General features: G+C 37.2%; 1 protein-coding gene and 1 long non-coding RNA gene across 12 annotated transcripts in view; both read left to right on the forward strand.

The window, feature by feature from the left end:
- Positions 1 to 26,716, forward strand: part of robo2 (roundabout, axon guidance receptor, homolog 2 (Drosophila)) — an 866,533-nt gene that overhangs the window by 496,298 nt on the left and 343,519 nt on the right.
- Positions 2,720 to 5,238, forward strand: LOC141377955 (uncharacterized). Its single transcript, XR_012391170.1, has 2 exons — positions 2,720 to 3,826; positions 4,114 to 5,238. It is a non-coding gene; the product is annotated as an uncharacterized lncRNA (long non-coding RNA).

The following is a 26,716-nucleotide window of genomic DNA, read 5'->3' on the forward strand; positions in this document are numbered from 1 at the left end:
TAGGCTTATATTATTTAGCCAAGATACAATTAAGTGAAAATCTCAAGGGTTAAAAATAAAATACAGAGGAAAATCGCCTTTAAAGTTTTCCAAATTAAGTTCTTAGCATTGTAAAAATCGAAAAGGTTAAGTTTTTATATTTTTACAGTAGGACATTTACAAATAATCTTCATGGAACATGATCTTTACTCTCAAAAATTTTATTTTAGCTGCTTCTTCAAACTACTTATTTAAAATAAGTTGAAACAGCACAATTTTTTATGTTCTTTTTTGGGACAACCTAATTGTTTTATGTTCAATCCACTTCAATTTAAGTTCCCTTAATTAATTTGTGTTGGGACAACATGAATGAATTGTGTAAAACCTAGCATTTTTTACAGTGAACTTAATATTCTGAGGATCTTTTAAAAATCATTAATTCATTCATTTTCTTTTCGACTTAGTCCCTTTATTAATCTGGGGTCGCCACAGCGGAATGAACAGCCAATTTATCCAGCATAATTGTTTTTGCAGCGGATGCCCTTCCAGCTGCAACCCTGTACTGGGAAAAATCCATACTAACTCATTCACACTCATACACTACGACCAATTCACCTATACCACATGTCTTTGGACTGTGGGGGAAACCGGAGCGCTCGGAGAAAACCAACGTGAACACGGAGAGAACATGCAAACTCCACACAGAAATGCCAACTGACTAATGTATTTTTGCTGTAAAAAATGCTGGGTTCCAAAGTCAATCAAGTTAATTATTATATATATATATATATATATATATATATATATATATATATATATATATATATATATATATATATATATATATATATATATATATATATACAGTATATATGAGTGTAGCAATGCAAAAATCAAAACATTTAAGGTTTTGTATATTTACAGTAGGAAATTTACAAATATCTTCATGGATCATGAACTTTACTCAATAGTCTAATGCAATAAAAGAAAATCTATAATTTTGATCAACGTATTTTTGGCTATTCCCAAAATTATACCCATTCAGATACAATATGATCTGAGATACAATCAAGTCAAAATCTGGAATCTGAGGGTTCAAAAAATCTAAATGTTGTGAAAATTGTCTTTAATTTTTTTTTTCTAGTCTACAATGCAAAAATTAAAACATTTATCTTTTAAAATATTTACAGTAGAAAATTTACACAATATCTTCATGGAACATGATCTTTACTTAATATTATAATGATTTTTGCCATCAAAGAAAAATTATTTTCACCCACACTGTATTTTTGGCTATTCCCAAAATTATACCTGTTCAACACAAAATAAACCCTTGTGCTTTATGGTCATATTTCATCTAATCTAATTTCATTATTGTCCAGCAGAAATAATAAAGAAGTCTTATTTCAGATATTTATATTATATTGGAAGCTTTGATTTCTGACTTTTATTATACCAATTACACAATCAACCTTAACATAAGTGAATCTGAGCTGTAATTAAACTTGAAGTTTTAAGGTGGGCTTGATCTTGATAGTCTTATATTTAGCCGAGATACAATCAAGTCAAAATCTAGAATCTGAGGGTTAAAAAAAAATCTAAATACTGTCTTTAAAATTGTCCAATTTGTGTTCTCACGCTGTAAAAATGCTGGGTTGCAAATTCATGTTGTCCCAAAACAAGTCAATGAAGTTAATTTTACAAATTTAAGTGAATTGAACTTGAAACAATTAAATTATGCCCAAAAAACACAAGAGTGGTGATGTTTTAGCTCAGTTTAAATAAGCAGCAAATCATATGTTTTTAGTGCAACAATGCAAGCATCAAAACATTTAGGTATTTAAACGTTTACAGTAGAAAATTTACAAAATATCTTCATGGATCATGATCTTTACTTAATATTCGAATAATTTTTGCCATCAAAGAAATATAACTTTGACCCACCCTATGTGTTTTTGGCTATTGCCAAAAGGATACCTGTTCAACATAAGACTCCATGGTCTCAAGTGCTCCATGGTCACATTTTATTTAATTTCATTATCGTCCTGCAGAAGTAATAAAGAAGTCTTATTTCCGATATTTATATTCTATTTGCTTTGATTTCTGTGTTTGATTGTACCAATTACACGAACAGCCTCAGCATAATTGAATCCGAGCTGTAATTAAACTTGCAGTTTTGAGGTGGGCCTGAACTGGGGTCCTTATGAGTGAGACGTCGTAAAATGCTGGGTTTAAATGGAATTGTTCTGCACTAGTTGGCTAGGCTGTAATGCATCGCTGTCGTAATTGTGCCTCATTTTCGAAGAGAGGCCTGCGGTAATGACGCGTACGCAGCTCGAAACCACAAAGCAGCCACACTGGAGTCTGGGAGTGTTTGTGCATGTAAGGATGTGCGATTGTTTCTCACTTTAGCACTCAGATTAAAACAAGGATGGGCTCTCTGTGAAAGAATGTGACGGATAGTTGAAGCGAGAGAGGAGATGATGTGCAAGTAGAGAGAGAGAGAGGAGGGTGTTGGGAATCTATAATGAGGGTTAAAGTCGAGGGTCAGCGTGTGGGCACTTTGCTGACATTGTTGTAGTGTCAGGCAGTAAGAGCATTGAGTATCTCAGCATGGGAGGATGGCTAGTGTTACACTGCCGCTGCTATACTTAGAGTATCACTTAAACACTCTAAACCTGCCTCTTCCTCCTCTGAGAATCAGCCAAATCCGTCTCACAATTGATAACTGCTTCCTTTGCAAGCAACGAACTAGGGATGCACAATATATCGGTTTAGCATCGATATTGCAATGTGTGAATACGTAATAGCCACATCGCAGGATCTGCAAGGTGGAGTCAGGAAACAAATCGGTTCAAGCTTTAATTGATCCCTTTAGCCATGAATTTAGGGTCAGATTATATTGTACAATGTGTATTATGTGGGATATGCTTGTATGTTGCAACCAAACTGCCTTCGGGAAAAGAAGACTGGCTGAGAATTATGGTTGAGCAGGTACAACCGTTCACATGAATACGTGATATTTTGGAGTCATTCCAGTTTAAACAGAATGTCAGTTTATCAGTTTTGTGTGTTTTTAAGGCCTGTGTAAGCTTTTTAAGTGAGTTTAATTGGATAGTTTATCCCAAAAATGACAATTTACTCATTATTTACTTTCCCTCAAGTGGTTTTCAAACATTTATGAGTGTCGTTCTTCTGTTGAGCACAAAATAAGACAATTAAGGTACTCTTGACTTCCATAGCTGGAAAACCAAATACTATGGAAGTCAATGGTAAGCATTCTTTTCATATGTTTTGGCTGGAATGCTGGCCTGCCCAGGCTGAAAAGGATACACTTGATTTGGGGATGCTGTGAATGAGTGATTTCCATCAGCCACATTAATCTGTAGCCCACTATAGTGAGTATGAAATCCAGTCCAAGGACTACTGAATAAGCGAGAAATGTGGAGGCGAGGATAACAACAGGAGTAGAAAAAAACCATACCGTGAAGAACGACTTTTCGATTTGTATTTGTCCATCCTAAAGTTATGGCGGTATCACCATTAGCAAAGTAGAAGGGACCATGGGGCAATGTCGATTATGTCTTTTCCAGACCAAGTCCCAGTGGTGATTGGCACAATTAACGGTTGAGGTATGAAAAAAAAATATTGCTGATATTGGAGTTTGGGCTGTAACAGAAGGACGTATGACTGCTGAGCGGGACTCTGCGAAATAAACCTCGAAACTCTGGCCAAGTTACTTTCATGTGACTTGTTTTAGCTGTTTTGGTTCGTTTAGAAACATTGCTGTCCCTGCTGAAAAAAAAACAGCTTAAACCAGCCTAGGCTGGTTGGCTGGTTTTAGCTGGTTGACCAGGCTGGTTTTAGAGGGGTTTTGGCCATTTCCAGGCTGGTTTCCAGCCATTTCCAGCTTGGTCTCAGCTGGTCAGGCTGGGAGATGACCAGCTAAAACCAGCTTGACCAGCCTAGCCAGGCTGGGAGCCCAGCCAAAACCAGCTATGTCCAGCTTTAACCAGGCTGGTCAAGCTGGTTTTAGCTGGATTTAGCTGGTCATTTTCCAGCCTGACCAGCTGAGACCAAGCTGGAAATGGCTGGAAACCAGCCTGGTAATAGCCAAAACCCCTCTAAAACCAGCCTGGTCAGCCAGCCTAGGCTGGTTTAAACTGGATTTTTCAGCAGGGGTGTGAAAGCGAACTACACCAAGAACAAAAATAAACATTGTAACAATTTGAATCCATGTTTCGGACCAAAAGAATCAATCCTCAGGTGTGTAAGCACTCTTAATGTAAACTAACAGCTTTTTACAGTGTATGAATTTTATTTAATTATTCATACAATAAAGACTATACAACTTTATACTACATTTGATCACTTTATTTAATTTTTTTTTTACTCCTTTACTTATATTGTTGCTCTACTGAATCTATGCTGGTACTTAGTGTCTTATATTTTCCGCATGTACAAAATCATCCCAAACAATATAAAAGTATTCATTACTATAGATCTATTCAAGTTATCTGGTGAAATATCTCAATATAAATCGCAGAAACTGAAATCATACAACTGTGTCACACTAAACGAAGACTGTCTCAGCTTCATGTTGTGCATGTGGAAAAAGAAAAATATGTATTTCTCTCGTTCACAGTTTCTGTTGACAGCAGTTTTGTTGATTCACGCCACCAGTGGCTGTAAACGCGAGATCGGATGAATGACATTTAAAGGCGGCTGTTGAATTGGGAATGGGATGCAGAGTGCTCGCTGTATTTTTGCAGTTTCTCTCCATGGAAATGTCACACGCTGTACAAAGTGAGGAGATTATATACATTAGAGTCAGAGAAGAGCTTCGGGTCGGGGTGGTGGGAACCAAAGCGTGCTTGGCTTGCTCTCAGTCAAGCATGTCTCTGACATTTTATAGGAAAAGGATGCAACGGTTTGACAGAGCTCCCTGCTCTTTTGTTGAATGTTTTATTTGTTCATTCATGGATTAGAAAAACACTTGATGTGAAAGTTTTAAATAATTATTCAGCTTAATTTATGTCTTTTGTGTTCGATAAACTGCTTTAAGAATGTCCTGTCGCTTGCTTCCTCATGTAATACCTCACAGTTTAAATCTAACTTTGAATATGGATCATAGTATGGTTCAGTACAGTATATTGGAGGATGGTTCTGATCGTGCTTGCGTATTCACTGCCGATAGTAACCTTACTTGATAGGCATGGAGTTTTCCAGAAAGTTGAAATTGATTCGATTCTCACTCACTCGAAGAAAAAAAATAAAAATACATACAAGGGTAACACTTTAGTTTATCAAAATTCATGCTATTAACTACTGGCTTATTACTAGGCCCACACAGAATCTGCGCCTGCAGAAATCCACAGATTTTTAGCCCATCGTTGAGTCTGTTTATTTACATGTGTAAATGTGTGTACATTTATATTATTATTATTATTATTATTATTATTATTATTATTATTATTATTCAGTTTTTAAATTAATTTCACTAATATTATTGACTAATATGAAAATATGTGTATGATTTATGTACAATGCAGTTTGTAAAGTAATATTTTCTGTCTTTTAGTCGATATATTATATGAGAGACATGTTTTGTTTACCAAGTAAGTGGATTTAATTGGATTGGCATTGTAAACATTAAATAAAAGTTATACGTTTTATTTCATATATCAAGTTTTTAGTTACAATAATCCCAAAATTATTCTGCATAAATCCGCAGATTTTTTACAAAATTATGCTATTAAGCTGGTAGTGTTAGTAATGGTTTGTTAATACCATGAATTGTGACTAAAATAAAGTGTTAACCATACTAGCCATTCACATGTTGCGAAGACATCATTTTAGATGTAGACACATGGCATTGTTTTAGGATGTTGATGATGAGCCTTTATTTGTGGTAACACTAATACATGCAGTGAAATTTGACCCCTTCAACCATACACAAACATCACGCATTTCAGTGGAAGACTGGTCATTGGAGAGGTAACATAGAAAAATAGGAAATACAGTAAGATATATTGGGGAAAAAGGAGGTAAAAAAGCCCCTCCCAGACTGCACTTAAAGTAGAGCATTGTGAGATCAGGGGACAAAAGTCCTGATATTATTATTGTACAGTATTATTACAAAAGCCACAACATTATTATTGTACAGTATTGTACAGTGTTGTGTTTTGGCTGTGCACTTTAAAAATGCTGCTTCCTATCCTGTCATTCCCTTGTCCTGTTGTACGACTCTCCGTCAATCAATAGCAATCAGCAGTGAGTCTAGCTACACCGTTTTGGTACCATACTGTTGTTTTGCTAGGTACCCTTTGCATTGGGGTTCAAAAAAGTGGCACAGTTTTCTATTTTGGTCCCCTTTGACAGTGGGAATAGAAATAAATGTTCTGAAATGACCAAACTGTTCTGTCCTGTTCAATGGAAATGGACCAACAATTGACAAGGCTGTTCAAGTCAGCGAGTTTTATAACTCAGGACATGGTGTAATTTCCTCGACTGTCTGCAGGACTTGACTGCAGTTTTAATTTTTTCCCCAAGAAAAAGAATTCCTCGGACTTGCTGACAAGATCAGTTACACATTGTAAACTATTTCCTTTAGACATGGACTCACTGATAACACACTGCTGAGTTGGAAGACTCATATGGTTTACAATATGCTGGCTTTGATTTATGCTACTGCTCTCCAGGAAATTGGAGCAAAACCAATCCAGTGCTGTATAATCCCACCTGAACCAGCTGATTGGTAATTTAAAGGGACAATTCCCCCAAAACTGACCATTTATTCACTCTTAACTTCTTCCAAGCATGCTTTTCTTTCTTTCTTTCTTTCTTTCTTTCTTTCTTTCTTTCTTTCTTTCTTTCTTTCTTTCTTTCTTTCTTTCTTTCTAAACCTTCCAATAGATATCGAAACCTAACCCAAACTTGATGTAAATGTTCTAGTTCAGTAGTGTCTTCAGTAAAACATTCTATGTGAAAACTGCTAAAAATGCATGTAAATATGAGGTGGAAACAGAGCCTTTGTGTATCTGAATCTGACTGAAATGCAATCAAGATGTGGAACTAAAAAAAATGTAATTTACTATTATGACGTGGAATCTAAAAGCTTAAAAGTGAGTTTCTAAACCCTCCAAAAGACACCGAACCCAATCTAAACTTTCTACTTCAGAAGTGACACTCCTCGGTCAAACTTTTTCTGCGATAATCAAAAAGCCTGGTCTTGCGCGCGCAGCAGGGGGTCTTATGTGGAGCAGTCAGCGCGTGCCGTGATGCATGAGAGTGAAGGTGGCAGCGTGGAAGATTTTATACACTGCCCCGCACTGCTCTCCTCTGCATTACTGCCCTGACGCGCATGACGGATGCGCTTTGGAGTGCCGGGCAGTCTCTCTGTCTTCAGCTCATCCATTTTCATGACCAGGCAGAGCTGCTTTTAATCTCACTGTCTTCTCCGCAGTCTCTCGTACGCATCAGGATGAAGCGGGTCCCGGACCAAAGGGAAAACCGCAACTCGGGACTTGATTATTCTGAAAAAAAAGTAGCTGATTTTCATTTCAATTCTTTATCTAGGGTCTACCCTCAGTGTGTGTGTGTGTGTTTGTGTGCGTTCCCTCTTATCTGTTTGTGTTGTGTTGTGTTGAGTCATTCAGCCTTGACACAGATCCCTTCTTATCTAAGCGCTGCCGAGAGCCAACTAAACAAGGGCAAGGTGAAGCCAGCGGATGAAAGAGCAAATGACACTTTCTCAAACATGACTTTGTGAACTGGAGGAGTCAGTAGATTGTGCTAACTGTTTTTCGGTGCAGTCTGTTGACTGTCAAATGGAGAGGAAGATAAAGGTCAGAGCGCCATCCCCAAATAACAATCTCTAGCCTGAGAAATTGTCCCAAAAGTGTATCACGCTTCAGTTTCTTTTCTGTCTGCAGAACTAGGGGAAATGAATGCTTCATTGAGAGAAAATCTGACCATTGGTTTATTCACTTTTTAAAGTCATTGAGGATTAGCTTGACAAGTTCAATTGTTTGGGAAGTTTTTAGGTGATAACTTATCCTAAACTGGTTCTAAACCTTTCTTTATTCTGTTGAACACCAAATGAGATATTTTGAAGAAACCATTGACATTCAATCAGATTCAGATATTTAAAGGCTCTGTTTCCACTTGATTTTACTTGCATTTTCAGTAATCATCACAGAGAACGCTTCACTGAAGACACTTCTGAACTTGAAAGTTTAGATTGGGTATCTTAAGTTTAGTTGAGATGATTGTTCGGAAAGTTTAGAAACTGGTTTGACTCAGGTTTTGATTCAAGGTTTTGCATTCCAAATCATAATTGTTGGTGTAATTGGTTTTCAGTTCAACATTGTGATTGTATTTCAGTCAGATGCAGAAATTCAATCGCCCTTGTTTCCAACTGATATTTAAATGCATATTCGGCAATTATCACAGAGAAAGCTTCACTGAAGACACTTCTGAACTAGATAGTTTAGATTGGGTATCTTAGATTGAGTTGAGATGATTGTTTGGAAGGTTTAAAGGCTCTGTTTCCATCTGATATTTACATGATTTTCAGCAATCTTCACAGAGAAAGTTTCATTGAAGACACTCCTGAACTAAACACTTTAGAAAAGGGGTGTCAAACTCAATTCCTGGAGGGCCGAAGCCCTGCACAGTTTAGTTCCAACCCTGCTCCAACACACTTACATCTAGGTTTCAAACAAGCCTGAAGGACTATATTAGTTTGATCAGGTGTGTTTAATTAGGGTTGGAACTAAACTGTGCAGAGCTCTTTTGGAACTGAGTTTGACACCTGTGCGTTAGATCATAGGTCTCAAACTGGATTCCTGGAGGGTCGCAACTCTGCAGTTTGTCTTCAACTCTAAGGTATCTTAGGTTGAGTTAAAGTGATTGTTTAGAAGGTTTAAAGGCCCTGTTTCCATCTGATATTTACATGCATTTTCAGCGGTCTTCACAGAGAAAGTTTCACTGAAGACACTTCTGAACTAGAAAGTTTAGATTGGGTTCCGTATCTTAAGTTGTTTGTTTGTAAGGTTTATTAATTGGCTTAACTAAGATTTTGATTCATGATTTTACATTTAGATTCTAATTGTATGTGAAATTGGTTTATAAATCCTTCACTGAAAGTTTCACTGAAGACACTTCTGAGCTAGAATGTTTAGGTTGGGTTCAGTATCTTAAGTTGACTTTAAATGATTTTTGGTAGGTTTAGAACCTGTTTTATTCATCTTTTGTTTCAAGATTTTGCATTTAGAATCCATGTATTTTAGGTGAAATAGTTTTTGTAGTTCCACATTTTGATTGCATTTCAATCAGATTCAGATACTCAAAGGCCCTGTTCCCACTTGATACTTACACACATTTTTAACAGTCTTCACAGAGAAGGTTTCACTGAAGACACTTCTGAACTAAAAACTTTAGATTGGGATCCTATATATTCCAAATGATCATCTCAACTCATCCTGTTTTACTTAGGTCTTGATTTAGGATTTTTGCATTTAGATTCCAAGTCATAATTGTAGGTGAAATTGGTTTTCAGCTCCACTTTGTGATTACATTTCAGTCAGATATTCAAAGGCCCTGTTTCTATCTAATATTTACACGCATTTTCAGGAATCTTCTCAATAATTTTTTTTTTTTTTTTAACCTGGTACAGCATATGCTTAGCTGCAGATTTCATTGAGACCCTTTCAAATGAAGCCCTGTCTACAGGAACATGGGTATTTTAAAAAAACAGGTTTTTCTAAGCTTTTCTATTTAATTTGTGTGATGTCAGATTGTGCGCCGAAATCTTTGTTGTTTACAAGACGCGCATCTTGTAGTTGACACAACCCAAATACTTCTGCTAATAATTCTGCTAACGGGGCTTGTAACATCCATATTGATTCATGGATAATTTTCCCACTTCATTTTAGAACAAAGCTGTTGACAGACGACCCAAGAGGCTTCTGCTTGGCCAACATGACTTTACAGTTGGAGAATAATTATACATGTTGCTTTTGCATGCTCTTGACAGCTCTTCAAGTAATGTAGTTTAGAAGTGAACACGAAAGCAAGTGAATGAAAAGGATTGTAATCTATGTGGTTTGGTACAACACTGTGAAAATGCTACATTGTCTCACAGAATGACCCATAGCAATCACATGTTAGGTCAGTAAGCAGAGTAAGTGGTCTTTTGTGGCGGTTGTAATGCATTCGACCACATAAGTGTTTACACTATGAAAGCAATCCAATAAAATCTGCTTTATACCCTGTTTATATGCCAACTTTTAGTGCCTTCCACTTGTGATTGGATTGATGAAAACAAATCTAAATACCAGATGTGGAATTTCCCTGTGGATTTACTCAATTTTGTAATCAGCGTTGTAGGTTTAGATTCAATATAGGCTCAATCTGAAAACATAGCCCTATATACATTTCTGGAGATCGCGAATTATGTAGCCAGAAGTGAATATGGCTGCATTGTGTTTTTAAAAACAAACGCTTTGGGGGGCTGTATGACGCCATTCTTTTTCACGCTTACCAGCTGACCGCTTAACCCCGGATGGACGGCTTTTATGCTGTTACCAGTTTGTCCAATTAGCTCGCCATGTACGTCAGCAGACTTGAGATGCAGAGAGAAGTTGACTACAGAGACAGGTTTCAAATCTGGCGAAGAACGTTTCAAGAAAGCGGGGAAGACAAAAACAAGCTAAAAAATAAAATAAACAAGTAAATAACAGGGTAAGAATCTGAAAATGTATTAACAATCAGGCGAGGGCTTTTCTTTTTCTGGATTGCTTTTTAGAACAGTGGTTTTTGGGTCAGTCGGTGCTTTTAAAAACACTATTGTTTGGGTTTTGGGAAGGAAGAGGGTGGGTCAGTCTATTAGTCAGTCAGTCAGTCAGTCAATCAACAGTGGCCTCTGGTAGATTTACACGAGAACAGCAGGCACGAATGGCACTCGTGAGAAAAATTTGAGATCTCTACAAGCATGCACGAAAACGCGAAAACAAAAACTGCAAAAAGCGCTCCTTCTGGGACATATTTACTCTCCAGAAATGTATATAGTGGTACTTTTTCTGGATGAGCCTGGGTTGTTTAGATACCAGGCCTCATTGCTTGGTTAAATTTGGACCTCGATCGTGTCACTTATCAATAACAAAGTTCCAGAGATGTCAGTGACTCTTCAGCACAGCTGCATAAATGATATGTTTTCTGTCAGCAAACTACTTTTGAAATCCGTATTTGGTTTTCTGGGCCAAAGTCCAAGGGATGACTTTTGTTTGTTACCTGAGTCTGCTGATGACCTTTCATATACATAGCTGAGGTGAATTTGATAAGGGGACCGCATCTGTCATGAATCCGACCAGGGCGATGACACATTCGTTGAATATACATAGAAAAATTGATAAGAATTATCTTTAGAGTGGTTCCATATGCAGGTAATAAAATATATTGTGGCTCATAAGGATGTAACAAAAAAAGGGACACCCAAGAAAGCCAAAATTACAGAACATAAATTTATTAAAGAAGCAGCTTTAAATAACTTAAAGCAAAACTATATAAATGTTAATCCACACTCGTTTAACCTCGATTTCAACCAAAACAGTTCTTGTCTTTACCATGCATATGATCTTGTTGTCATGTAGAGCAGACCCCTATAGACTTTTATCTGATTTAAACTTAAAAGCTCATCCCTGTACCCTCTGCAGAGATGTTCAGATTAAGCTTTCTATGAAATGAGACTTAAAAAAATCTCACTGGACCTTGCTTTGGCTTACTAAAAGAGACACGGGTTGATCCCAGGGCTCAAGCTTTTCATTAACTCACATTCCAGGCACACTGTATCTTTCACTGTACCTGCAATCTATACCTCTATTCAGCTGGGACCTGCGGGCGCTTGGGCAAAAAAGCTGCAGCCAAGTCAGTGACATGCTCATGCTCATGTGTTTCGCAGCAGCCGCCCACACCTTCTGCAATAAAACTGCCTTCTCTCAACTCCAGTGACTAATGTGGTCACTTAAAGGAACACTGCTCTGTTGAATAAATGGCTCGTTTTACAACTCCCCTAGAGTTAAACAGATGAGTTTTACAATTTTTTAATTCATCGAGCCAATTTCCATGTCTAACCGGAACACTTTTAGCTTAGCTTAGCATAAATTATTGAATTAGATTAGACCATTAGCATCTCAGTCAAAAAATGTAAGAGTTTATTTTATCCTACCTCTTTTGTCGTTCCATGGTGTACTAAGACAAAAATATAGGCGCCCCTAGAGGTAAACACATGAGTTTTACTATTTTTTTTAGCCATTTAGCCAATCTTTGTGTCTAACGGGAACACTTTTAGCTTAGCTTAGCATAAATCATTGAATCGGATTGGACCATTAGCATCTCAGTCAAAAAATGTTAGACTTTTTTTTAATCCTACCTCTTTTGTAGTTGTATGGTGTACTAAGACAAAATATAGGCTCAGTTTACATCTACCCAAAAGGTAAACACATGAGTTTTACCTTTCTTTTAATCCATTCAGCCGATTTTCATGTCTAAGCAGAACACTTTTAGCATAGCTTAGCATAATTCATTGAATTGGATTAGACCATTAGCATCTCAATCAAAAGAAGTTATGATAATTTTTCTATCCTACCTCTTTTGTAGTTGCATGGTGTACTAATTCAAAATAAAGGCTCAGTTTACATCTCCCCAGGAGGTCAACTCATGAGTTTTACCTTTTTTTAATCCATTCAGCCGATTTTCATGTCTAAGTGGAACAGTTTTAGCTTAGCTTAGCATAAATCATTGAATCGGATTAGAACATTTGCATCTTAGTCAAAAAAAAGATACTTTTTTATCCTACCACTTTTGTAGTTGCATGGTTCATTTTACAATACCCTTTGAGTTAAACAGATGAGTGTTACCTTTTTTATACCCATTCAGCCAATTTCCGTGTATAAGGTAAACACTTTTAGCTTAGCTTAGCATGCATAATTGAGTCAGATTAGACCATTAGCATCTCAATCAATAAAAAAAAAAGTATAATTTTTTTGTCCTACCTGTAGTTGCATGGTGTACTAAGACACAATATAGGCTCCTTTTACAATGTCCCTAGAGGTAAACAGATGAGTTTTACCATTTTTTACCCATTCAGCCAATTTCCGTTTCTAACGGGAACACTTTTAGCTTAGCTTAGCATAAATCATTGAATCGGATTAGACCCATTAACATCTTACATGGTGTACTAAGACCAATGGAAAACCATTGCACCTGCAACAAAGTTCCTTGATTATTACGCCAGACAGAAAGTATAGTTACTAGCCATATCAAAATAGCAACTCATTTTTCGTCTGTCTTAGTACACACTTTAGCTACAGAAGAGTCAAACTTGAAGAAGCAAAATTATCAAAACTCTTTAGTGATTTTTGAGCAAAATGCTAATGGTCTAATCCAATTCAATGATCTATGCTAAGCTAAGCTAAATGTGCTCCCGCCAAACCCGAAGATTGGCTGAATGGATTGAAACATGTTAAATCTCAACAGTTTAACTAGGGTTGTAAAATAAGCCAAACAAATTGGTGTTTCTTTGAAGGAGTTCTTTCTTTCTTTCTTTCTTTCTTTCTTTCTTTCTTTCTTTCTTTCTTTCTTTCTTTCTTTCTTTCTTTCTTTCTTTCTTTCTTTTTTTTCAAAAGCATACAAATGCATTTATTTATTTGTTTTCAATCTCTGTTGACTCTGTCCCATTAACTACTCGTTTTAAGGCATTACTGTACTGTATGACTGAAGACAGTCGCACCACTTTTATGTCACTCCACAAAGACTTCTCTGCTCTTTAGAGCCGTTCAAAGATCAGCCGTCATCATGGGACGCAAAGAAAGAGCGAGTCATGCCGCAGAACACCTGTGTGTGTGCGTTCATTAGGGTGTGGGTGCTTATACACACACACACACACAAAGGCCTACACAAGCTCTGATGTTAGCACACACATGCTGTTATAAAAGACCCGGCACCACAATATTTTCACAAAGTCAAACAAACTCACACCTGCGGGAGCCGATTTCAAAGTGTCCACGCTGACCTGACCCACATTATTTTTTACAAGACAGTCCTGGCATGTTAAATAGATGATGAATAAAGGTTTGCGAAAACTGCGCGCTTACAGGGGCTTTCAAGCATCACAGAAAGCAAAGAATAAACTTGTTTGGCTATCGGTAGAGGATCTCATGCACACATTTCATATCTTTAGCAGTTGTTTAGCAAATGTTTGCCAAAGCTAGTTGACACGATGCGGCTTTGTTTGAATCCCTAAATTAAAATATTAAACTACAACTCGTCTAGTGTGTTTTGCGTGGCTTTTCAGCTACCAGGTGAACATATTAGTGATTACATAGCAATATAATAGAACAATTTAGAACAGGTTAACAACTGTATATCAATGTTGAAGTCTTACAGTCTTACATTTAATGTACATGACAACATTTATTTATGCTTTGGGGGAATTTTGCTCTTTCCTGCAACAGCATTCGATGTTAAAAACTTTGAAAAAAGTTACTTTCATTGACATTTCTTTAATTATTATTATTTTTAACAGGCTGAAATAACAATATAATGACATATATCAATTCAACCACCCACCCCCCCAACACAATTCTAATCATAATAGTTTTAATAACTCATTTCTAATAACTAATTTATTTTATCTTTGCCATGATGACATTAAATAGTATTTCACTAGAAAATTTTAAAGACACTTCTATACAGCTTAAGGTGACATTTAAAGGCTTAACGAGGTTAATTAGGTTAACTAGGCAGGTTAGGGTAATAAGGCAAGTTATTGTATAACAATGGTTTATTCTGTCGACTATTGAAAAAAAAAAAATAGCTTAAAGGGGCTAATCATTTTGTCCATAAAAATGGTGTTTAAAAAACTTTAAAGCTGCTTTTATTCTAGCCGAAATTAAACAAATAAGACATTCTCCAGAAGGAAAAATATTATCAGACATACTGTGATAATTTCCTTGCTCTGTTAAACATCATTTGGGAAATATTTAGGCAAGGCAAGGCAAGGCAAACTTTATTTATAGAGCACAATTTAACACAACCGTAGTTGATACAAAGTGCTTTACAATAAAATAAACTAGACAATAAAACTAAAAATAACTGGTATTAAAAATACAATAAAATATATTTAAAAGTAATACTAAAATATAAATAATACAAAAATAACATGCATGCATCAGTCAAAGGCAAGAGAGTAAAAATGTGTCTTTAAGTTAGATTTAAAAGCATCCAAAGAATGAGAGATTCTGATATTCAGAGGGAGACTATTCCAGAGCCTTGGGGCCGCAACACTGAAAGCTTGATCACCCTTTGACTTGCAGCAAGATCGAGGGACAGACAAAAGAAACTGATCATGTGATCTTAAGAATCTACAAGCTGTATTTAAAAAAGAAAAAAAATTAAAGGGGGCCTAATAAATCTGTAAATAATAACTGTATTATATATATATATATATATATATATATATATATATATATATATATATATATATATATATATATATATATATATATAAAGTGTCTTTTTTTCCTGAAGTGAGAATACCACTTAGAATTGGATCAAGTGGAAGTGTGTTGAAACATATAGACGCACAGTATGCCTGAGATTCATGAAAGCATCCATAAGAGCGAGACCTTACATTCCTTTCATCCATTCATCAGCCTGAGAGAAACCTGGAGACTTGATGTGAATGCTGTAGAAAAGAGGGAGTGAAAGGATGAAAAGCGGGGTTTTAAGGTGTTGCTGTCTTCCACGCCTTCCCTTTTTCTCTTAGGGCCCTGACAGGTCATTTCCTGATGCGAGCGAGCGATAGAGGGACATCTGCTGATAGAAAGCAGCAGAAAGAGGGATGGAGAGAAAGTGATTGTATAACCTGTGATGAAAACACAGAGGTGTGTGGAAAGATTTGAGAAAGAAGCAAGACAAATCGTCAGGAGGTAGAAGCCGCTGAATTATAAATATGTACGGAGCCATTATCTTAGATTATTAAATTCTCATTCCTCCAGTTGTGTCTATTTATACCTCACCGCAGGAGCAGTCTCGGGAAGCGTACACTGATACAAAGTCAATAACTCACTGCAGGGGGAAGAGTGTGTGTAGAAGAGAACGAGAGATAGAGAGGAAGGCAATATCTGGAAACAGTCTCTTTTTTTTTTTAAGGGAAATATAGGCTTCCTGGAATTATCAGGCTCTCTCATGTTTGCTTTCAACGTGTACGCCTGTGCAGACGGGTCAGATAGCGCACTGCTCAGGTTCACTGGGGTTTGTTGGCATATATGCTGTGCGCTTTATTCTGAGATATGTTTTCAAGACCTACCGGCTGCAGTTTTGGTGCATCCAGACCTTTGTGGGACGCAGGAGGGCAGGCGTTGTATGTGTGTGTGTATATGGTGACAGGGTGGCGATATGATGAATCTTCAAGGGCGTGCCTGTCCGTGCAAGGTTGTGCAGTGTGTATTCGGAGATGTGTGTGTCTCTCTGAAAGCATCCAGTAACATCATCCCTGTTTCCCCACAGACATTTTTATATTTTCCAGTGATGACATGACGAATGAGTCGCTGTCAGACTAGCCGGAGTGAAGATATTCATCTCTGAGAGGGAAAGAGAGAGGGAGAGAGAGAACTTCCAGTGCCTGGATTTGAAGTATAGCCTGTTTCAGGGTTAAAGGGCCTCCATAAAACTCCCAAAATGCCAAACTTTTCATTTTCATGTTCAAGTTTTCCAAACAAGCAAAAACTTTGTTTAACTACAAAATAAGAAAGTTTTGAGCTTTGTGATTGGATGGATGGATGGATGGATGGATGGATGGATGGATGGACAGATGGATGGACGAATGGATAGACAGACAGATGGATGGATGGATGGATGGATGGATGGACAAATGGGTGGGTGGGTTTTGGATGAATGGATAGACAGATGGATCGATGGATGTATGGATGGATGGATGGATGGTTGGGCGGACAAACAGATGAAATAGGTGGATGGGTTTTGGATAGATGGATGGATGGATGGATGGGCAAATCGATGAATGGGGGGTTAGAAGGGTGGATGGAGGGAAAGACAAATGAGTGGATGGATGGATGGATGGATGAATGGATAGATGAATGGATGATGGATGGATGGACAAACAGATGAAATGGGTGGGTTTTGGATTAATGGAGGGATGGAAGGATAGGAGGTTGGATGAATGGATGCATATATGGATGGATGGATGGATGGGGGGTTAGAAGGGTGGATGGAGGGATAGACAAATGAGTGGGTGCGTGAATAGATAGACAGATGGATGGATGATGAATGAATGGATAAATGGATATACAAATGAGTGGGTGCATGAACGGATGGATGGATGGACGGATGGATGAATGGATGCATGGACATATGGGTGGATGGATGGGTGCATGAAAAGACAAATGGGTGGATGGATGGATGGATGGATGGATGGATGTGTGGACATGGATGAATTGATGAATTGACAAATGAGTGAATAATTTTGGAGGATGGATGGGAGGTTTGATGGATGGACAAATAAATGGATGGACAAATGGATGTATGGGTGGTCAGAAGGGTGGAGAGAGGAATCGACGGATGAGTGGGCGGGTGGATGGATGGACAGATGGATGAATGGATGAATTAATTTATAGATAGATAGAAGGACAAATGAGTGGGTTGGTAAATGGATAAATGGATGGATGGATGGATGCATGCATGAATGGACAAAAGGGTGGGCTGATGGAGGGATGGAGGAATGGATGTTTGTGTGAATGAATGTGTGGACATGGGTGGATTGATGGATGCATGAATTTATAATTGGATGGATGGATGGATGCATGAATGGAAAATGTGGATGGATGGATGGAGCAATGGGTGGATGGGTGGGTGGATGAATGGATATATGCATGCATGGATGGATGGATAAAAATCAATAGATGGTTGATTGTGGCAGATGGGTGGTAGGTAGATGTTTTGTTGTCAAATGGCTGGTTTGAAAGTTGGGTTGATATATTGTCAGACTCATATTTCCCTGTCATTTATTCTGACCCAATTCTTTCATTCTCCAATTTCTTTTCTGCTTCTGAAAATATCCTAAATACTTGAAATAGGGAAAGTTTTTAGCTTGTATACACGCGCAGCGAACCGTCACTGATCATCTATGGTGACATTCCTTCAGGCGCATACTAATTCAATTAACGTTAATCCGCATCAAAATCCGGAGATATCCATTCGTCAAACGCTGACCTCTTTCCTCGCCTTTTATTTATAACCAGTGGAACATTGTAATTAGAACACCTTTGGGAGGTTGCCCATGGTAACCTCTGATCACAGCTCTGAACACACACACAATAAGTGATGTGTCCTCTGGGGGCTTTCTGGCCTTGCTGCAGTGGGTGGGGACAAGCTCTGGCTATTGATTTGGATGGTGGGCTGATGGATCTTAGGGGAACTAATAAAAATAATTACGAAGAAGATCATCAAAGCTCCCCAGCCTTCTGCTTTGCTCATGAATAAATGTGTGGCAGAACTAATTGAAGCATGGCAGAGGTGGCATACATGGTCATCTGGGCTCAAACAAGTAAATTGTATTGCTTAGAGGTTGTTCTTTCATGCTTCACAGTAGTTTTAGTTCTTTGAAGTATCAGCACTGACTCAGACGATTCTCCTAAAATCGCTTGAGGAACACATAAAAATATTTATAGCTCCTATTTGTGGGATTGTAGTTTAAGGAGATGCCATGACTCCCGTGAGCTACAAGAGTAACAGTGATGTTCTTTATGGCAATGTGAATGGTTCAGCAGCAGTTTGAACTACTATTTGTGACCTCTACCTTCCATTAAGTGGTGTCACAATGTGCACAAGGATGAAATTAGTCTTCTCTCCATGCTGAAGACCAGAGGGAGGTTCTGCAAGAGAGCCATTGTTCCTTACCAGCATGTAAACAATGACTAACATGACAGTTCACCCCCTCTAGGCGCTCTCATCCATAGAAACCGCGTCCTCCTCCTTGTTGGATTGTGTAGGCTGCATATGGAGAGGAGGAGAGAAAGACAGGCTTTATTGTACAATAGGTATCCGAGATTAGGTGATGGTAGACTAGCATTTAGCTTACATAAAAAAAATATAAAAAATACACTCACAAAAATTACTATTATTATTATTATTATTATTATTATTATTATTATTATTATTATTATTATTATTATTATTATTATTATATCCATTATTTTTATCCCCATTATTATTATTATTATTATTATTATTATTATTATTATTATTATTATTATTATTATTATATCCATTATTTTTATCCCCATTATTATTATTATTATTATTATTATTATTATTATTATTATTATTATTATTATTATTAATATTATTATTATTATTTGTATTTATTTATGTATTTATTTATTGTATAATTATTATTACTATTATTATTATTATAATTATTATTATTAATTTATTATTTATTAATGTAGTTATTATATTATTATTTTTGTTGTTGTTATAATTTTTATTATTTAATTATTTTTTGTTATTATTATCATTATTTATAGTATTATTATCTCTATTATTATTATTATTATTATTATTATTGTTGTTGTTGTTGTTATGTTGTATTATTATTATTATTTTGTTATTATTATTATTATTAAATTTAGTTATTTGTTTATTTATTTTATTGTTTGTTTACTTGTTTATTTATTTATTGTATTAGTATTGTTATTATCATTCTTCTTCTTCTTCTTATTATTATTATTATTATTATTATTATTATTGTTGTTGTTGTTGTTGTTGTTGTTGTTTATTATTATTATTATTATTATTATTATTATTATTATTATTATTATTATTATTATTATTATTATTATTATTATTATAAGCACTCACTTACAGTTCCTTAGTCCAAACACGATTTTGGGGTCAAGTACATGATGTCATCATTTGTACTTTTAAGATACATTTTTGTCAATAATATTTACTTCCATTAAATTTTATGAACTGCTTAAAAAAAATCTGATTTTTGTTTCTGATCAATGAAACAGCTTCAGACACCATATTTATTTATTTATTTATTTATTTATTTATTTATTTATTTATTTATTTATTTATTTATTTATTATCTACATTGTTTCAGTGCATTACTTATTTGTTTCAGTGAATTACTTATTTTATCACGAATGACTGAGAATGAATGAATCTGGAATGCTGACAGCGTCTGTCATGGTTTACCACCCTTCATGTGTGTGTCCAAATATGCGTCCATATGCATATATGCCCCTGTGCGTGTGTGTGGGCTGGCTGGGGGGTCCAGGGGAAGAGGAAATGGCTCTTTGAATGCTGTGCGCTCAGAGACATAGTAAAGAGCACTCTCCCAGGCGGCCAAGAGCACTTGATTGTACAACAAGCAATGATCGCATTAAGAGAGGGCAGCAGAAAGAGAGAGAGAAAGAGAGAGAGAAACAAAGAGACAGAGAGTGGGAAGGAAATAAATTGACTTTGCCAGTGGCTTCGTCTGCTGATGGGGGAAAATATAGAAAAAATTACTTTTTCATTTTCATGTGCTACATCCACAAGTGTGTTCGGGTAATGGAGTGTGTGTGTGTGTGTGTGTGCGCCTGGATGATTGACCCTGTAATAGCGGTCACTGTAAAAACAGCTTTTACAATCAGAGTGAAAAACACGAAGGTTTGCCAGTTGTATATTTGTTGAGGTCAAAGAATGGTTTTGTGCTGCTCAGAAGTGCAGCATAGCAATACTCAAGCTAGCACTACAACTTTTTGATAGCTCTAGTCAAAAAAACTGTTTAATTTATGCTATGAGCGGAAAAATATCCCCTTTCATTGCTTTATCCGCTGTCTGTTTTCATATGTCCTCCCGTTCCTCTCTTAAAAGGGAAAAGCACAAATTTAGAAGCATCTGCTGAGCAAAAAAATTTCTCCCTGGATAAAAAGACGAAGGGAAAAAAAAGTATAGCAAGCAGATGGTGCCTCAAGGTTCAGGCGATTAGAGTTTGCAGATTGGAATACAAATTGGATTAAAAGAAATTAGACTAATAAAAATCGAATCACATGGCAAGTGCGAGCATATTCACCTCCGTCATGTACAAGTCTCTGCCAGTGGCTGTCGATTAGAAGCTAAACAGATGCTCCAGTGAGATAGCTGTTAATGTGTGTGTGTGTATATGCGTTCTTGACGTGCATGATGCCCCCATCATCCCCTTATCTTGACCTACCTCATTTATCATTGTCGTAAAGTTAATTAGCGGTTTATAACAGGTTATAAACACTGTTTTATTCAGAATTTATGCCGTGGAGAAGAGCAGATTTTCTGCATGGAGACACCAAGGTTGTATCAGGCCACAGCAAGGATATTATTAAGCATTTATCATTTTTTTAATTAAATGCTATTATAAAATTTACCATAATATTCAGTTTCATTTGAGCTAGTTTCATTAATGGTTTTGTTAGTTTGTGTATGTTGTGAACATTGCTATTTAGTTTTATAAATTTCCTTTCAGTTTTGTTAATTCTACACTGTCTGACAAAAGTCTTGCCCTTGATCCCAGTTGTAAGAGCTACAAATAATAACTTTACTTCTAGTTGATCATTTGGAAAAGTGGCAGAAAGTAGATTTTTCTTATGAATCTTCTGTTGAACTGCATCCCAATCATCACAAATACTGCAGAAGTTCTAATGGAACACACATGGACCCAAGATTCTCACAGAAATCAGTCAAGTTTGGTGGAGGAAACATCATGGTTTGGAGTTACATTCAGTATGGCGGCGTGCAAGAGATCTGCAGAGTGGATGACAACATCATCAGCCTGAGGTATAAAGACATTTGCTGCCCATTACAATACAGACCACAGGAGAGGGCGAATTCTTCAGCAGGATAGCGCTCCTTGTCATACTTCAGCCTCCACATCAAAGTTCCTGAAAGCAAAGAAGATCAAGGATTGGCCAGTCCAGTCACCAGACATGAACATTATTGAGCATGTATGGGGTAAGATGAAGAAGGAGGCATTGAAGATAAATCCAAAGACTCTTGATGAGTCCTTCAAGAATGGTTTCTTTGCGATTCCAGATGACTTTATTCATAAGTTATTTGAGTCATTGCAGAGATGTATGGATGCAGTCCTCCAAGCTCATGGGAGTCATACACAATGTCAATTCTTTTTTCCACTGCACCATGACTCTATATTTTATTCTGTACATTATTTCTGTTAAGTGACAAGACTTTTGTCTAAGTCAAAGGCAAAGTCAGACCTTACTGTCCTAATTAAATCATTAAAAATCAAGGCATGATCATATTTTATTTTAGTAAAATAAGCGTAATCTAGAGGCCTTTGCCTTTCATATAAGCCACTTTGGATGCCAAATGATCTACAAGACGTCAAGGTATTATTTGTTGTTCCTAAAACTTGGATAGACGACTAAACTTTTGTTAGGTAATATAGTTTATCAGAGTTAAAGAACACATTTAATGCAAAACAAGGTTTAATGAAAACAAAATTTTCATTAACCACTGTGCAAACCTACAAGTAATAAAAATAAAACATTTGTTTGAAAATACACTAAACCAAATTGAATTAATGTAGAAAATTTAAAGAGTTCAGGTAATGCCTTCATATCAAAGATTATACTGTATATGTACTTCCCTAGTTTACATTGTTGGCAAATGAAGACATGATAGAGCACATGTTTAATGTTTAAGATGTTTTAATACATAATCATGCGCTTGACTGATGTTTTTACCTATAAAAGCACCATCTGCAGGTCATGTTTCCAACACAGAACGAACACTTATGGATTCTAAAAACAATTGTTTATTTTTGCTATTTTTGCTATTTTATTTCAGTAAGTTTTTCAATGTCTGTTGTTAGTTTTGTTTAGTTTTAGTTTGTTGTTTATTGTGAATATTTAACATTTTATTTCTGTTAATGTAAATCAGTTTTAACTTAGTTTTTGTTTTCCTTTACTAAAATAACCTTGAGCCGTAGTACATAAAATAAGTTTGACACTTCTGGTTTTGAGCGATGCAGACTGCTGAGAGAGATGGGAAAAGAAGACATGCGAGAGGGCAAAATCAGTGTATCTGCAAACTTCAGCAGAGCTCAGTTTCATAGTATGCAGCACGGCTTAAACATGAAACCTGGAGGGTACAGGATAAGATCTCACCCTGTCAGGAGCCTGTCCCTTGTGTGATCCTCCCAGTCTGTTCTGGGGTTTGTGTGTGGCCCCACTTAGACAGACGACAGTCGGAATGATCACTAATCAATGAGAGGGAAATGGCAGGAATTAGCACAAATTAGGTGAAGTGGGAGACCTCGCTCCCTTTAACAGAGTCCATACTGCACTGCGGGAACATTTAGAGCTGTCTAACACACACCAGACTCAGCAAAGCGTTCATTTTCTTTTCGGCTTAATCCCTTTATTAATCAGGGGTCGCCATGACATCGGAATGATCCGCCATCTTGTCCAGCATATGTTTTACGCAGAGGATGCCCTTCCAGCTGCAACCCATCATTGGGAAACATCCAAACACACTCATTCACTTACACTATGGACAATTTAGCTTAACCAATTCACCTATAGCGCATGTGTTTGGACTTTTGGGGGAAACCAGAGCACCCGGAGGAAACCCATGCGAAAACGGGGAGAACATGCAAACTGAAATGCCAACTGACCCAGCCGAGGCTCGAACCAGTGACCTTCTTGCTGTGAGGCGATTGTGCTACCCACTGCGCCTCCGTGAAGCCTCAGCAAAACATATATTTTGTATAATGCCATCAAACAAGCTGGCTTCTCTGATATTCCCTGCACTGGACCTGCTTTTAGCAATGATCCTAAACAACTTTACCTCAGTTCCATACGTCAGCAACCGAAAGAGTTTACCACCGCAGTGAACTCTTGTACATCATCACCGCACACCTGCTATCCCGAGAGAGGACACGGCCACCTTCAGCCCAGGCTTGCTGCTGCCGTTGGGGCTTTCAGATCGTAGGAGGTCCGTCCTGCGCTCTGCAGTGCTTTTTCTGTTGAACAAACGGTTAGCAGCCAGCTGTTTTAGCAGAGCTAAACAAACAAAGCTGCACAGCACTGCTAGCATGCTACTCCCCTGGGAGATTTAGCCACTAGCTGTACATTGGACAGGCTCATTTTTGTTGTTCATTTGTAGATATAGTTTGATGGTCTCGATAATCTTTCGTATGCTCCTGTGTAATTGTTAAGGCTGGATTTGTACAAAAAGGAAGCATTTCATTTGTTTTTATGCTATGATGGTGTCCTCAGATTACCTTCTGTTCTTAGATTTAAGCTATTTTTTTAACTCCGATCTTAGTATAATTGACATTTAAAGCATTATTTATTTTTCATTTCATTTTTCATTTGTGTATTTGAGTCTTGTTTATGTTTAGAATTTGTATTTTTGTTGGTTTTTAGGCCTATAACATCTGAAAAAGGAACTATCAATGAAAACTAGCCTTCAGCTAATTTGGGTACATTAACATTTTTGAGAAATGTTGATTCTTGTACACTGTCCCTTTATTGTGAATAAATGAATGAATGAATCCACATACATCAATCATACATTTAAATTTTTTCTTTTTAAATGTGATAAAGTTGGCAACACAGTGGCTCAGTGGTTAGCACTGTTGCCTCACAGCAAGAAGGTCGCTGGTTCGAGTCCCCATTTCTGAGTTTGCATGATCTCCCCATGTTGGCATGGGTGCTCTGGTTTCCAAACATAGTCCAAAGATATGCAGTACAAAACAATTGATTAAACTAAATTGGCTGTAGTGTATGTGTGTGAATAAAAGTGTATGGGTGTTTCCCAGTACTGGGTTGCAGCTGAAAGGTCATCTGCTGTGTAAAACATATGCTGGATAAGTTCTGCTATGGCGACCCCTGATGAATAAAGGAACTAAGACAAAAAGAAAATTAATAAATGAATGAACGAATGTGATACAGTGGTGCAGCATGGCGGCTCATTCGTGGCTTCATTGGTGGCTGCCAATGAAAACTAGCTATTTGAGTTTATTTACATTCTTGAGAAATGTTTATTATTGTACACTGTCCCTTTATTGTGAATACATGAATTTATATATATATTTTTTAAATATGATATAGTCAGCAACACGGCGGCTCAGTGGTTAGCACTGTCGCCTCACAGCAAAAAGGACGTTGGTTCGACTTCTGGTCCAGCCAGTTGGCATTTCTGGTTGCATGTTGTCCTCGTGTTCGTGTGGGTTTCCTCCGGGTGCTGCGGTTCCCCCACAGTCTAAAGACATGCGCTAATGGGTGAATTGGGTAAAACTAAATTGACCGTAGTGTATGAGTGTGTGTGTATGAGTATGTATGGGTGTTTCCCAGTAATGTATTGCAGTTGGAAAGGTATCCGCTGCATAAAACAAATGCTGGTTCAGGGTTCATTCCTCTGTGGTGACCCCTGATAAATAGGGGACTAAGCCAAAGGAAAATTATTTAATGAATAGTAATTTTTCTTCTTTTTATGAAACGTTTTGATTATTCGGTCAACAAATATTCTACATAGTATATTCCAACTCACACAAATGTGTATCTATCCTTTTATAGTACAATGCAAAAATCGTATTTCATTCCCCCTTCGCAGATTTGTGAAAATCACTCCTAATGTGATTCAAATTTTTAAAAGAAGTTGAAAATCAGCATTCACAATCTCAAGGGTGTTTCCATGCTAGCCATGTGCTATTGAACCATGTGAAGCTTACAGCATTCATCTGATGGCAGCGCCAGCGGCTCAGGCTTAGTCTCTCTTTTTGGCCAGTTTTTGGGTGGGATCAGAAGCTGCTTTTGTCCGTCTTTAGCCCGTGCCTTAGTGATGTAAATTCGGGGTGGCCTCTGGCTTCTTATCTCTAGGGTTAAGGCTCACACTGCTCTTTCCGCAATCTATTATCATAAGGGCCAGACTCCTAGCGTGGGCTGCTAGCATTATCCATACCAAATGCAGGGCCATGCAGGGGAACGTTCAGGGGATTAGCATTTTAACACAGTGTGAGTCTAAACCCCTGAACCTCTCTGTCACAGAGGGCAAGTCCCAAATGGCTTGCCAGCTCACTATGTGGCACCCGAAATTAGTGTGCTGGATCAGAGAGCCGTGTTGTGTTTTTGACTTGGCTTTAGAAACATTGCTTTTTTTTATTCTCAGTGAACAACTGGCAGTAGAGATAAAGCATTGTTTAAAGGGATTACTCATTAAGGTTAGCATAACTTAAAGCTTGTTTTTTGTAGGTTAAATGCTTTTTGGAGATCAAACTTGCTCGATTGTGATTGCCAAGACTTGACCAGTACTCCCTTTAGAGGGCCCCTTTCTTGCAGAGTTTAGCTCCAACCCCAAATTTATCAATTGAATCAGCTAATCAAATATTATAAAATGATTCAAAAGAATGCTGGTGTGTTGTGGGTAAGTTGGACCTCTAGGAGAAGGATTTAATACCCATGGCTGATTAACAAATGTATGTTCTCTATTAACCCCTTGGGCCAAGCTGGCACCCATTGACTAGTTATGTTTTATTCCTACTATGTAAGTTGGGGCTGGCCAACCCTGTTCCTGAAGATCTACCATCCTGCAGATTTCAGTTCCAACCCTTATCAACCACACCTGCCTGTAACTATCAAGTGCTGTTCAGATCCTAATTAATTAGTTC

Source organism: Danio rerio, chromosome 15 (assembly GCF_049306965.1).
Source record: "Danio rerio strain Tuebingen ecotype United States chromosome 15, GRCz12tu, whole genome shotgun sequence".
In the NCBI taxonomy this organism is placed as follows: Eukaryota; Metazoa; Chordata; class Actinopteri; order Cypriniformes; family Danionidae; genus Danio; species Danio rerio.